The sequence below is a fragment of the Miscanthus floridulus genome, unplaced genomic scaffold, assembly GCF_019320115.1.
Source record: "Miscanthus floridulus cultivar M001 unplaced genomic scaffold, ASM1932011v1 fs_252_3_4, whole genome shotgun sequence".
NCBI lineage: Eukaryota > Viridiplantae > Streptophyta > Magnoliopsida > Poales > Poaceae > Miscanthus > Miscanthus floridulus.
This window is the reverse complement of record NW_027096458.1, coordinates 31,533-45,190: the sequence shown is the minus strand read 5'-3', so window position 1 is coordinate 45,190 and position 13,658 is coordinate 31,533. Positions and strand designations below refer to the sequence as shown.

At 44.1% G+C, this 13,658-nt stretch overlaps 1 long non-coding RNA gene across 1 annotated transcript; it reads left to right on the top strand.

The window, feature by feature from the left end:
* Positions 1 to 9,665: 9,665 nt before the first annotated feature.
* LOC136531001 (uncharacterized) lies at positions 9,666 to 11,851 on the top strand. The gene is made up of 3 exons (XR_010777938.1): positions 9,666 to 9,879; positions 9,988 to 10,142; positions 11,246 to 11,851. It is a non-coding gene; the product is annotated as an uncharacterized lncRNA (long non-coding RNA).
* The last annotated feature ends 1,807 nt before the right edge of the window (positions 11,852 to 13,658 follow it).

Genomic DNA, 13,658 nt, shown 5'->3' with positions numbered 1-13,658 from the left:
ATTTTTATCTAAATCTATTTTAATATATGGATTGAATATATATGAATGCATCCAAACGACATCGAGGTAGTCTAGTAACAATAATTAAATACATAGTATCTAGTAACAACAAATAAATATAGGCCACTGATCTCTACCTAATGAATCCTGAGCAAAAAACGTGCAATACATTGGGCCACGTCACCTATTAATTTCCAGCCGTCAGATTAGAGCCACCACTTAATATGACGGTAAGAAATCGCGTGCCCAACCACGGCCCATTTATCTACGTATAGCATGGCTCCAGAAACGGCGCTCCGTCTCCAGACTCTAGAGTCGAGAAGCTTCAGGAATCACGAACCGTGCGACGGCATTTATATTTACCCAACCCCTCCGCTTCTCCCCCCTCTCTTCCCAAGATATTTGGTACGTATCTACCTCAATCGCTTTCAGAAGACATCTAGCCAAAGATCATCCAAGGAGATAAGCTTCCATACATCCAGCAGGTAATTTTTTTTAACATAACCTAAACTGAAATGTTTAGCGATCTTCTTCCCAAAATCACCACCGCTCCCATGCTGTCGCCACCAATCCGTGCGCCACTGACCTGGTCTGCCGTCTGCCGCCGCGAACCCATCCACATCCGCCGCCACACCCGCGTCCGAACACCACCACGCCGCCATCCGCTGCCGAAGGCGCGCCCCGGTTCGTAGCCACCGCCTCGCCGCTTAGCACTGCCGCGCCGCCGTCAGCTCGGTCCCATCCACATCCGTCGCCACACCCCCGCCCACCCACCACCATGCCATCATCCGTCCTCTCCATCCAACTTGCCCGGTTCGCTCAGCTAAGCCAGGAAGTTGTGAGAGAAAAATATTGTGGGCCCCAGTCCATATTGCGCTCTGCGCGTCACTTTGCTAGAGCATCCAGGCTCCACCGACAACCACACGCAGAATTTTCCATTCGGCCTTCTCTTCCCATCTCTAATTTCAAGATCTCTCAACCAAGCGCTTGTGCCTCGCCCAATCCTGCTTTCCCAACGCTCGAGATATATATTATACTGCGCCTATATAACAGCCATTTTCTTTTAGGAAGGAACAGATGATGAACAGTTGAACACGAAGAACGTGAGCAAGAAAATAAAGTGAAGAAACAACGCTACGGGTAGCTCACAAGGATGGAGACAATACTAAGGTATAATATATTATAAGACTTTAAGAATTTATTTGCCCGTACCAAGCTCACAAGTGAAGGAATTGCTATATTAATGTCTACTTTGTTTTCATATTAAATAGGCTGTTCAAGGGATGGATCATCACAAACAGACCCTGCTGATTTACATAATGCAGTTTACAATGTTTAGCATGCTAACATTGCAAAGTATATCAGGATCTTTTGCTTTACATATTCCCTGATATAAACCAAATGTACATAGATTTAGAAATGGTCTATTACAAACTTTTGGTGATATGACCATTTCCTTAATCTATATCATAATGCTACTTGCTACCAGTCAAGCCTTTCTAATATATATATGTATATATGGCTTTGTACTTGTACACACTTAAATGCCATAGTTTGCAATATATGACACTGCTGGCACTAAGTATAGTGCGCCTTTGCTTCTGAATACTATACTAGCTACTTCAATTAACCCCATGCCAGACATAGAAAACTCATAGCACGTTGTTTCTACTTAAAAACTAGACATGGCCTCAACTACATATTTGTGCTACATCTAAATGAACTGGTCCATATGTCCTGTGCCGCGGCAACGCCGCGGGTTTTTTCTAGTGCTTTAGTTAAAGTTACTCTCCAGCGGGCGCGTGCCCACTTGTTTTTTTTTTATCTCTGTTTGTTGTTGTTGTTGATAATAAGGTGTCGATTTGCTTCATCAATCAAGGGCATCGCACTCAGGACACAGCGATTCACACGTGAAGTGAAACCTCGTATGACACCGACGAAATAGCGTTGTCAGATGTGAGGGGCCACGGCGCCCCTCATGATCTGTTTTTTTTTCCAATTCATTCAAGCCTTTGACATTGAGAACAACTTCGGTACATGTTTTAATATTTGGTTCATGAATTAATTTAGGTAGCCCTTCTAATCATATAATCCTAGCTTCATAGTAGCTAACTTGTCACGGTTAGAGTATCTTTAACAGACTTTCTTAAATCTACTCTCTAAATTCTTATACGGAGAGTTATTCTAATAAAATTGCTTTCTATTTCTTTTAAAATTCCAACTTCTTTATATATTGTTCGGGCACTCTAGAAAGCCAGCTCCGCTCTCTATCTTTAGAGTGAGAAACGAAAAACAGAGGATAGAAATATTTAGACATCTAGTTGAAGAAGCTATTGAAGGGGATTTTTTTTACTAAAATCTCTATTCCTATCAATACCAAAGATATAAAGACGCTCCTGGAGTTGCTCTTATTAATGGGGTAGAGCATCTCTAGCTGATCTCCTTCCCCCCATGAAACTACTTTATTGTAGGCTTTGAAGCTTTTTTTTGTTGATCCGACAGAATCCCTTTCTCATCCTCTTTTATTGGTGGTAAAAAAAGAACACCCCAACTCCCCCAAATAGAGGCAGAGATGCGACTTCTCCATACATCTCCATTCACCAACTACCGGAAATCTTTTTGGCAGGTCAAGTTTCAATGCCTTCTTCCATGTTGCCAACGAGCGTCGGCCCGACTTGGCCCATCTCATCTTGGTCAGAGAGAGAGAGAGAGAGAGAGAGAGAGAGAGAGAGAGAGAGAGAGAGAGAGAGAGAGATTGGAGGGCTTCACCATGCTCGAATCGAGCTAGAGTTCCCCCGAATAGCAGTATGGCCGCATAATTGAAAGGTTTTGTCGCCTATTTGCCACTGTTGAAACCCATCGAAACAGTTGCTAATGGACAAAAGATGACTAGTGAAGGAAAATGTCTAGGGATAAAGTGGGGTAGGGGCATAACTTTGAATTCTATTTGGGAGTGATTGAACTAGAGTCCTATGACATCATGGTTTTGGGCATGGATTGGCTAAGAACATTAAGTCCATTTACATTACATGTGAACACTTACACCTTGAAGTGGGGGTAAAGTAAGTGAAATTGGAAGGAGTGAGGACAGAAATGTACAGTCAGAATGAAACAGAAGAAAAGGAAGTAGGAGAAGTGAACGGAAGCAGGGGAAGGCGAAAAGGAATTACTTGCTAAAGGCTTTCAAGCCCTATGTCTTTTTTTTCTAAACTACAAAGCTAGTGGCGAATGCCCTATTCAAACTATGTCAACATCTTTGTTTGCTTTGTATTAAAAGACATACATTCTACCTAAACCACTTGTTTGAGCTCTAGCCTAGTGTCTAAAAAAATAAAGTCTAAACCAAGGAGCAAATGAAGTCATCACGCTCCTATGTCAACCCGACTCTTCCGCACCCCAACCCCACCATCGCCGACATTGGCAACTACTCCTTCTGCCTTGTGCTCCATGGCCGTGCTCGTGTAGGCGCTTGGGTAAACATGACCATCCACCGAGCTTAGTGATGAGCCTACGCTCACTTGGATCATGTTGGCTAGCACAAAGGCCATCGCGCCACCCACAAGCTTGTATACATCTCTGGCAAGCTTGAGTAGGAACAAGCTTGTGTCGTATGTGGTGGAGACAAGGCACGTAGAGCTATGATAGGCGGTGGAGAGGGGGTGGTAGTGGTAGGGTCTCACACTCTCACATTACCTAGTTTTGTTTCATGCGAATGAATTGTGTGCCATCCATGGCAATCCGATGGTGGACAACCCATGGACCTCATTGTTAGGCCTACAGGATGGGCTGAATACAGAAATGGGCTAGCGAGCAAGATGGACAGATATTGTGAGAAGGATATTGGGGATATGCTGCTGCACCTTCTTCAAGACTCTAAAAGCTGGTATTAGTGTAACCTTATTATCACTCTATTAATGGGATCTGCTGGAGATGCTCTAATCTCTACCACTAATAATGCACCGCTTGTGAACTTTCCTAGAGCCACCTAAAAACTATCCACCGCAGTCATAAACTATGCTACGTGCACACAAAAAATTACACCCAACAACAGCTGATCTTTCAAATAAAAGGGCGAGATTCACTCTGCCCTCTCTTTGTCTCACTCACTCACATCCAACGGACGAGATCACTGGGATCAGTCCTCATCACTCATGCCTACTCCCGCACCCACCCCAAGTGTGTCTCTCCCTTTCTCCTGACTCCCCCTCTCCCGCATCGCACTCGCGAGACTCCTCTCCACCCCCACGGACGGACGCCAGGACAGGGCGCCGCTGCCGGCCACCAGGTCGCCGGAAAAAAATTGCAAAAATGACACTCGAAAGATTGACTCCTTGATTATGATGACACTCAGGTGGATGACAAGTGGATCCATCTGTGTCTATGAATGTGGGTCCAGTGTTGCAAACGACCGATGATTCTAGTCCCATTTTTGCAAATCGCCCGGCCACCGGCAGTCCTAGCTCGATTTCTCTCCCCAATGCGAGACTCCGACTCATTCTCTCCCCCCCCCCCCCCCCCCCCATGCGCCTCATCAGGCTCGAAACCCTAGTTCCGGCCACCGACGGCGTGGCGGCGATGGCTGCTACTGTGGCGCTCCGGTCGAGGACTAGGTGGGGTGATGCCTTCACGGCCCTGGAGGACACGGGCTCCATCACTCACGAGTGCCAGGCCGCGGGAGCAAGCGGCGGCAGCCGCACACGGTGACTCCGACTCCTCCTTTCCCTCCCTGCCCCATTGCGTTGCGCACTCTGCTCCTGCCCCGCATGCCTCACTGGGCTCGAAACCCAAGCTCCGGGCTCTGGCGGTGCGGCAACGATTGATGGCTGCTACTGCGGCGCTCCGACAATGACTGATCTGTGGTATGAACCACTCCGATCTGGTGCGTAGCGGATTAGGCTCCAATGGGGAAGTCTCCAGCGAAGTGGAGCAAGCCCGTGCTCTTCGGGAGGAAGAAGTCATCGTCGAGGTCCGGCTCCACCAAGGCCAAGGATTTATTGGTGCGTTCTTCTTCTTCGGTAGTTTCAGAATGCTGTTGTGATTTCGATTTTCTGAGTGTGCATCAAGTCCAGCTAAGGAGTTGGGATCTGTTCTAGCAACTGATGCACGTAACAAAGGGTATATATTTTGTTTATTTCTAGATACAAATGAATAGGTTAGCAACAAACTCATTTTAATGCGAATTGACAACTCACCGGTGGCTTTGAAAATTTTTTCTAGAAAAGGTAAAGGGCATTATCTAAACACCGTTCACATTCAGTAGCAGATCAATCCTAACAGATCGAGTTTTTTTCCCATAGCAAATAACATTAGCTTCAATGGCCACAGTGGATGCAGAGAGGTGGCGCAGGCAAGTGTGATGACATGCTCTGCTCTTGGCAAGTTCTGAAAGAGGTATTTAATTTTTATTACTCCGTGGCCGGTCTGTTCGAATTATTGTTTGAATGCTTGAATTGGATGCATTTTAATTGTGCATTGCTGTTCTGGGAGAGAGCAGTTTCAGACAGAAGATGGAGCTAGGGAGAATGTGGGCAGCCTGCTGGATCTTGGCACTGCCGCTGCTGCTCACTTTTGCCAATCTGTATTGTACCCTGCACAAATAATCTTCAGGTAATGTGAACTGATGCCTGTATCTCTTGCTATGGCCATTTGAGAGCTGTTGCCTGATCATGGAAATAAATGACATGTTCTCCATTTCTCCTAGATTTGAAGCAGGTAATAGTTGCATGAAAAATCAAGTGACATCTACAGTTATTCCATGATCGATAGTTTCGCCGTGGATTGATGGGTGTGCATTCCAGATGAGGAGTTGCACCAAGGAGTTCGTGCACATACTCCGGCGCCAGAACACAGGGTTCGCGAGGGGGAGCTCAAAGTGCCATGGTGTGACACTGCACAAGTGTGGCCACTAGGAAGCTAGGATGGGGCAACTTCTTGGCAAGAAGTAAGCTGACATTAAATATAAAATGTATGAATTACATATGTTCTTCCAATGATATTATTTAAGAATAAATATAAAAATGTCTTGTATAATTATTTATCTATAATAATTATTAGGAGTGGTTCATTTGGTTGCTTGTTTCTCCACCTCTATAGGATGCTCTGGCATATCCATGCATGTGGTGGGTGGTTGCTATGGTAGTTGTCGCTTGTGGAGGAGTGCCAATTACTAATCAGGTGGTCTCTTTTTGCCTATCAAGTTTTGAATACAGCTCGACAGCTGATTTTTACATGGTTTATTGTATTGGTGGACTATTGTAGCCTTTAATAGCTCAATTAGTTTTGTGAAAGTTGTTTCCTTGGTATATATTTCTGACCCATTAGCTGGTAAGAAACAATGCAATGTTTACATGCCGTTTTCATCAAATCAACCAATCGATCAGGGTAGCCACAAGAATGTCAACACCCCTATCAAGATCTCTTAGCTGCAAATTGGAATATAAATTTAGAAAATGATACAATTTAAGAAAATAAGTAATGGTCAAAGGTTCAGCCATTCGGTTCTTCGAAAAAAAGTTTAGCCATTCCAAAACGGATGTGTGGAAAAATATATTATTTCTAATATTATGATTTGTGTGGAAAAATTCTTTGCACATGGCTATTTAGACAAAATCTTGATAGAACTACTTTTCATGTGTTCACCCATATTTCACCAAAAAAGTCATAAACATGAGCAGCCTCTAAAACATGGCCTATTCAAAGAGGCAATTGCTTTGCAGGCAATTTGTTACCTTGCCCTTGATGAGGCAGATAGAATGCTTGATATGGGTTTTGAAACACAAGTTATAAAAATTGTTGAGCAAATGGACATGCCTCTTCTAGGTGTCAGGTGGACATTACCTTTGACCGTTACTTATTTTCTGAAATTTGTATCACATTCTAAATTTATATTCTAATTTGCAGTTAAGAGATCTCGAGAGGGGTGTTGACATTCTTGCGGCTAGCCTGACCGAATGATTGTTTTGTTGGAAAGGGCAATAATATCTTTGCACTCTACCTTTGCCCATGATGAGGCAGATAGAATGATTGATATGTGTTTCGATCCACAGTTAGAAGAATTGTTGAGCAAGTGGACATGTCACTTCCAGGTGTGAGGCAGACAATGCTGTTTAGTGCGACGTTCCCAAAAGAGATCCATGTTAGCTTTTATTTTTTTATTTTTTATTTTTTGGCATGCTCTTCTTGAATAAGCATTCCTGTTTCTTGTAAGCCGTTCTTTTAGTAAATCTATTGTACTTCCTACAGTATATTTCTTCTCCTGACTGTTTTGTCATGTATACCCTCACTAATATCCTGTATTTGATCAGTTGTTGAGGTTATTATCTTGGCGTGTTTTTTCTAGATGGATAACATTTCTTTCCATGCTAGATATTTTGAGAAATAGAGAAATCTTACATCTATTTTTTGTGCTTCAGTGTGCTACACAATTTCAGCATGCTTGCATTTGTTTCTTGATAGTCAGTTGATCCTAAAGTACTTGTATTCTTTGAGCATTGAAGTTAGTATATACTGCTCACACTCTATGGTCATTTATCTATCCAAGCATCAGTTTTGCCACCATTTATGTCATTATTGTGCCAACTACTTGAGTTTAACATGTTCTTTTGCAACAGTCATTTTATTCAGTATCTGTACTCATATCTCTACCTGGGATACAATTACATACTCCGTATCTGTTAAACAACCACACATATAGGATCTCTAGGTGTTATTGATATGCCTATAATGCATCTATATGTGCTTCATCATTTACAACAGGAAGAACTAAGTGGCTGGTGATGAGATTTTTCCTGCTATCTGAAGGGGTAAATTTATTAAATCTAATTCTTTGCTGAATGGGTGTATGGGTTTGCGTTTGTTTGTCGGTGTTGAGGTGGCGCGACCCGGATGGGGCGGCGCACGGTGTGGATGGTCAGAGTTGCCGGCGCTGGAGGCGTTTCGAGCGAGGAGCGAGGAAGATGCGGCGCCGCAGATCGTCAAGGGCTTGGAATGTAATTGGCTACAAAGTTTTAGTGGAGTTGCAATGTAATTGTTGAAAAAGGAAAGAATTGGAATGAAAGATGCGGCGTTGCAGATCGTCAGGTTATCGGTTTGTGAAATATTTTTCATGTAGCAAGGCATGGGTATTTTTTTTGTCTTTGAAAAAAATTAAGTTTTGTCAGCTCATAATTTAGTTGTTTTAGTTGTATGTCTGACACAAGGCAACAACGGTGGCAATGATGGCGACAGGGCCATGCGTTTTCTAATCCCCGTTGATGTTAGTTTTGAAATTTTGGGGAAAAATTCCAATCTAAGATGAAATTCCCCTCTGAGATGGCCTTATACATGTGAAATTTTGGACAATATAAATCATAGATATTAGTATGTATACATGCGAATTATTTATTTTGGTATTTAACTTTGTATTGTTTCAAAAGATTATATAAATTAATAATAACGATATTATTTCGTCTTTTGGTTGTTTTCATGTGCATCACTGAAATGAAGCTGTGGCGTTAGCGCGGGCACTATGCTAGTGGTGTCTAGCGGTCCATCTATGGTCATCCTTGGACACGTGCCAGGTTAGCAGCCAGGGCCCCCAAGTTTAATCTCTCTACTAATACCTGTGTGTCCAGATATAATGGATCAAAGTTTTTGTCCTAAGTCAAAGTGTCCTAAATTTGATAAAGCTTATAGAGATAAGTATTAGCTTTTAAGATATCAAAGAGGAAAATATAAAAAGTATATTTTAGAATATTTCTAATAATACTCATTTGATATCACAAATATTATTGTTCCTTTCTATAGACTTGGTCGAACTTGGGGTCGTTTGGCCGGGGACAACTCAAATTCTATCATGTTAAAAGACGGTGGTAGGAGTTAGGAGTACTAGTATTACTCCTTTCATCCTAAAGTATAAGGGATTTTTAATTGCCCTAGATCAAACTATCCTAAATTTGATTAAGTTTATAGAAAAAAAATCGTAACATCTACCGCATCAAGCAAGTAAATTATGAAAAATACATTTCATAATGTATCTAATGAAACTCATTCAATATTATAAATATTTTTTCCCAACAAGCTTGGTCAAATTTAGAACTTTTGACTTTGGACAACTAAAAATCTTCAAGATGGAGGGAGTAGTTAGCAAACCTGATCAGGTAAATTGGTAGTGCATATGCATTGCAGTTTCCTTCGTTTTCCTCGATCTCTTTCTATTTTTCCCTGCTGCAGCCAAATCATTTCCTATTTTCATGTGAAAAGAACAACAGCTTCTCCCCTCTCATTAAATCTGTCATTCTCCCCAAGGAAAAAAAACTTGGAGAATGATACGACCCACTCCAATCTCATCATCAATTTATGTGTTTCTTTGTGCACTCAGCACACAGTCTTTCTTCTCGATCTCGTTTTCTTTTCTTGCTCACAGCCTCACACCCATCATTTAATAAAATGGGATTGAACTTGCGCACAACACCAAAGATGGTGGGGCACAATTAGATCAGGACACAGTGCTGCAAAAACACTTGGCAGGGAGGGAAGGCTGCGGCGGTGACCCCACTCCATCCAGTGGCGATGGCCCACGGGACCACGAGAGGCTCCTGCATGCCCGCCCACATACGCATCACATGATCTCTCATCTGTCACTCGACCACGATTCTCGTTTCCCTTATCTCATCAGTTTTCTTCCTTGTTCCTCTCTAGATGCCTCCCATCCCTAATCTCTATCCATTAAGTTCTGCCAGTGGGGTGACCACTGACCATGGAGGCCATGGAGGAGCTATGGAGATCACCGAGTCGTCGATGCACCAGGCAGCATTGCTTCTCGTGCCACACTGACCTCTCTGACGAGGCCATGCCCCCCATGCCACCACATTCCTCAATACTGTTGTCATCGGCAACATCGTGAGCATTGGCCCTCCACCTCCTTCACCCTATGAGATCCCTCGCAATCTGCTCATCCCTCTAGCCTTCTTATTGTGTGCCCTGATCTAATATGTTTGTTTGTGCTAGTCGTTGTGGACGCGGTCGAAGGGAGCTGCGACAACGATAGGGGGCATGATAGTGGTGGACAGTGGCGCCCTCAGCTACAACATGTTGGACGTGATGATGGAGGACACCGGCACCTTCGGCTGTTGTGTGTGCTTCCTCCTACTAAAGCCCCTCAGGTACACATGCGCCCTTCTATAGGGTTGAGATGGTTGACAAGAGCGCGGGTGAATAGTCATTCTAAAATTCTAATCGCTACGGCGAGCCGATCAAAGCAGCAGAATGAAACTAATTGTCTAGCCTCACATATACCCCTTTATCTGTATCACAAGCACCTTACAAAAGATCCTACACAAGGTATGTACTAAGGTACCGAGCTAGTGGGAGTTCTCGTACACAATTTTAGTTTGCACGTCCACAGAAACTCATGCAACTAGTCAAGCAAGCAACTAGAGCTCCTATACATAGTAGTGAGCAAGCAAGCACAAAGCACAAGCTAAACTAGCACTACTTAACTAGTTACACTACACAAAGCACAACTCGAGAGCTACAAGTACTTAGCTACACAAGCTAACAAGCACAAGAGCAACCACACTAGCACAATGTATTAACAAGTAAATACAAGCTAGTGTAGGGGATGCAAACTGAGTGAGATCAAATAGATGATGCGATGATTTTTATCTCGAGGGTGGTGGTTTGCTAACCACTTATTTCCTATTGAGGCAAGTCCAAGGTTGTTTGTCGATCGTCTTTCTAGTGGCAAGCCCGCAAGCTCATACTCACCCCTCGAGGTGTGCTCCCAACTTGAACTCTAGCACTTGACCTAGCTGAACCACTTGGCGCTCTTCACACCTCGCTTCTACTATAGTTGCTCTACGCAATCTCCCGCGGGCGAGCACAACATCCCTCACAATGCGATCTCACGCCAGAGGACTGCACACTCTCTATGCACGCTACGACGGGGTCCACAAGCCAACCAAGTCATCTAGGAGGTAGAAACATCCAAGTGCAAAAAAAAACAAGCTTGCTAACTAGCCCCTAGTGCCACTAGATGCTATCTCTCTCAAGCAAATGCACTAGATCACTCCAATCTCACTCTAATTCGCAATCAACTAAGCACAAGTGACTGGAGGCTTCTCTTTGGGCTCTAGTAGATGGGGGCACAACCCTTGGGCACCAGCAAGCAACCACGCCAACCGGACACCTAAAATGTCCTAGTTTTGTTTTGGTAATTGAGTGATAACTTAGGTGGTCTAACATATGTTTGTTGTGAGATATGCAGGTGCTTAGTCTACAGGTACACTAGTGTGAGCAATTTGAGACATGGTAAAGTGGCTTGGACATGTTGAAAGTGCTCAACTAGTGCTGATGAAAGAGCTCATTGCATATGAGACATGACAGGCGGAGAAGATCAAGAGGCATGGCTTGACTACGAATGACCGGGTTGCTAGTTTGAACTTTGAAGGGCAAGTTAGAGGTTCATGTGTGATGGACCGTCAAGGCAGTGAAGCTAGAGCAAGGACTTGACGCCAATGGACGGAGTGCAATGAGTGAAGAGCAAGCGGTTGTGATCAATGAACCAATAATTAAGGTCACATGATGAGATAGAGTGGATCATATCATTCAAGAGAGATCAAGCCAAGTGTTGATTTGTGTTGATGATCAAGTGGCTTTATGAAGAGTGATGGAGGAACTTCATGCTGTGAGGAATGATCAAAGGTAGCGTGGTTGGCTACATTGATGGATGATCATTGTTCATCACTTGACAAAGACGGAGATTGGATTCTTGTGTAGCATCACCAACGTAGAGATGAAATGTAATGCGCAAGACAAATGTATATTTGTAGGGCATTTCATTTCATCGATCTAAAGTTGAGTAGAGAATAAGTGATTGACCGAATTTAGGATACATGATTGTGCTATCATGACTTGTTTGTATATCGGTCATCTAAATATAGTTATAGATTGTTAAGGATCACTCCGTAAAATCTCTATCAGTTTGAAAGAAAAACATTATATAACCGTTTAAAGAGAATTGCCAAACCATGATTCCAGATATCAGAATGGCAGCTCTAGCAGACGGTTAAAGGAGATTGAAAAAATAGAATTCTTGGTTAAAAAGGATGGCTGCTCTAGCATATTGAGAAAAAAACGCCAACGACGCTCTAGTTGGAAACCGATGACTGCTTAGTTTAACAATACCTGTTAGTAATAATTCACTAACAATATCTAACAGTGATAATTCACTCTTCAGTGCCAGTTCAACCGCAACCAATAATGATGCCGAATTATCGTTGATGCAACCAGCAGTGTTAACAACCGATAGTAGGGAAAAAATTTGGGTGCAGGCTGTCTACACCGGCGTCTCCGTGCAGACCCACTCAGACGGAAGCCACATGGCTCGAGAAATCCAGCACACGGTCAGAAGTGGTGCGGGCTCAGGCACGGTGCGACTCATCGGTATACTCTCTTCGCAACTAAAAAATCTAAATAGGAGACACTATGTTTTGGTGCGACAAAAACTTCGCCTCACCTTCCTGCCCAAACCCGTGAGATCGTCTCATCGCTCTGCCGATACAACCGGGGCAGGTGGGACCTTCCGCAATCGACGTCCTGCCCGCATGCGACGCCCGGCGTTTCCCACGATCGCAATCAACCACGCCATCAACACCCTCAATCACGCGATCACCTCACACTGCTAGTTACGCAACCGTTCCTCAGGCTATCTCTAATGGGAGACCTATTAGAGACCCAAACCCAAAATAGATCTTCAACAAAATATCTATAGCCTCCAACAGAGTACATATATGGAAGATCCATTTTGGGTGTCAGGAGAGGTATAATCTAAATCTGAGTATCATGTCTCCTGTAGACCCATTTGCAGAAAAAGTTCTTTTTTGGATTTTATTGTTGAAGAAGACCAAAAATAGATATTAAAACATTTGTCTGTAATAGCACTACCTAGATGTGGAATGACTCTTGTATTTTGGGTAAGGGTCGTAGGAGACCGTCTCACTATCGCACACCTCACCCTCGCGCGCCGCCTCGCCACTTGCGCCGCCCTCGCGCGGACATCGCCGTCCTCCGATTCGTCGACAAAGCCAAACGCACGATCTACGATCCTGCAATAGCCATGCAGTAGCGCTCGCCGGCGGCAGCCATCGCACCGGGCGTCACGCAAGACCAGGTCTCATGCTAGAGCGACCCGGACCAGCGCATATCCCTGGTGTCCCCCACACTTGCCGGATCCGAGACCCCGCCCTCGTCCTTCCTCTCCTACGACCCGCTCACCAGGATTTTTTTTTAATTTTAACACTTTTTGTAAACCAATTTTAAATCTAACACTATTTTTTTTTCAAAACTAACACTTTTGGCCGCGCCTATTGCCATGGCGCGGCGAAAAGCCTGTGCCGCGCCATGCATGGTGACGCGGCGGGTGGATGACGTGGCGACGACCGAAAATGCTGACCGGTGACGTGGCAGGGCCTGCCGCGCCACCAATCTTGACGCGTCAGTGACACACCCTGATCGGTGGCGTGGCAGAGCCGAATAAAAGTGCCACAACCCAGTCCCGCCTGCCTGGCCGCCTGTCCGCCGCGCCTTCATTTGTATTACTAGGTTACTAATATTTTGTTGGAATTTTGTTGTGTAGGCCCATGAGAGGTGCTTTTTCTTTCAGTGGATCGACGGTGTAG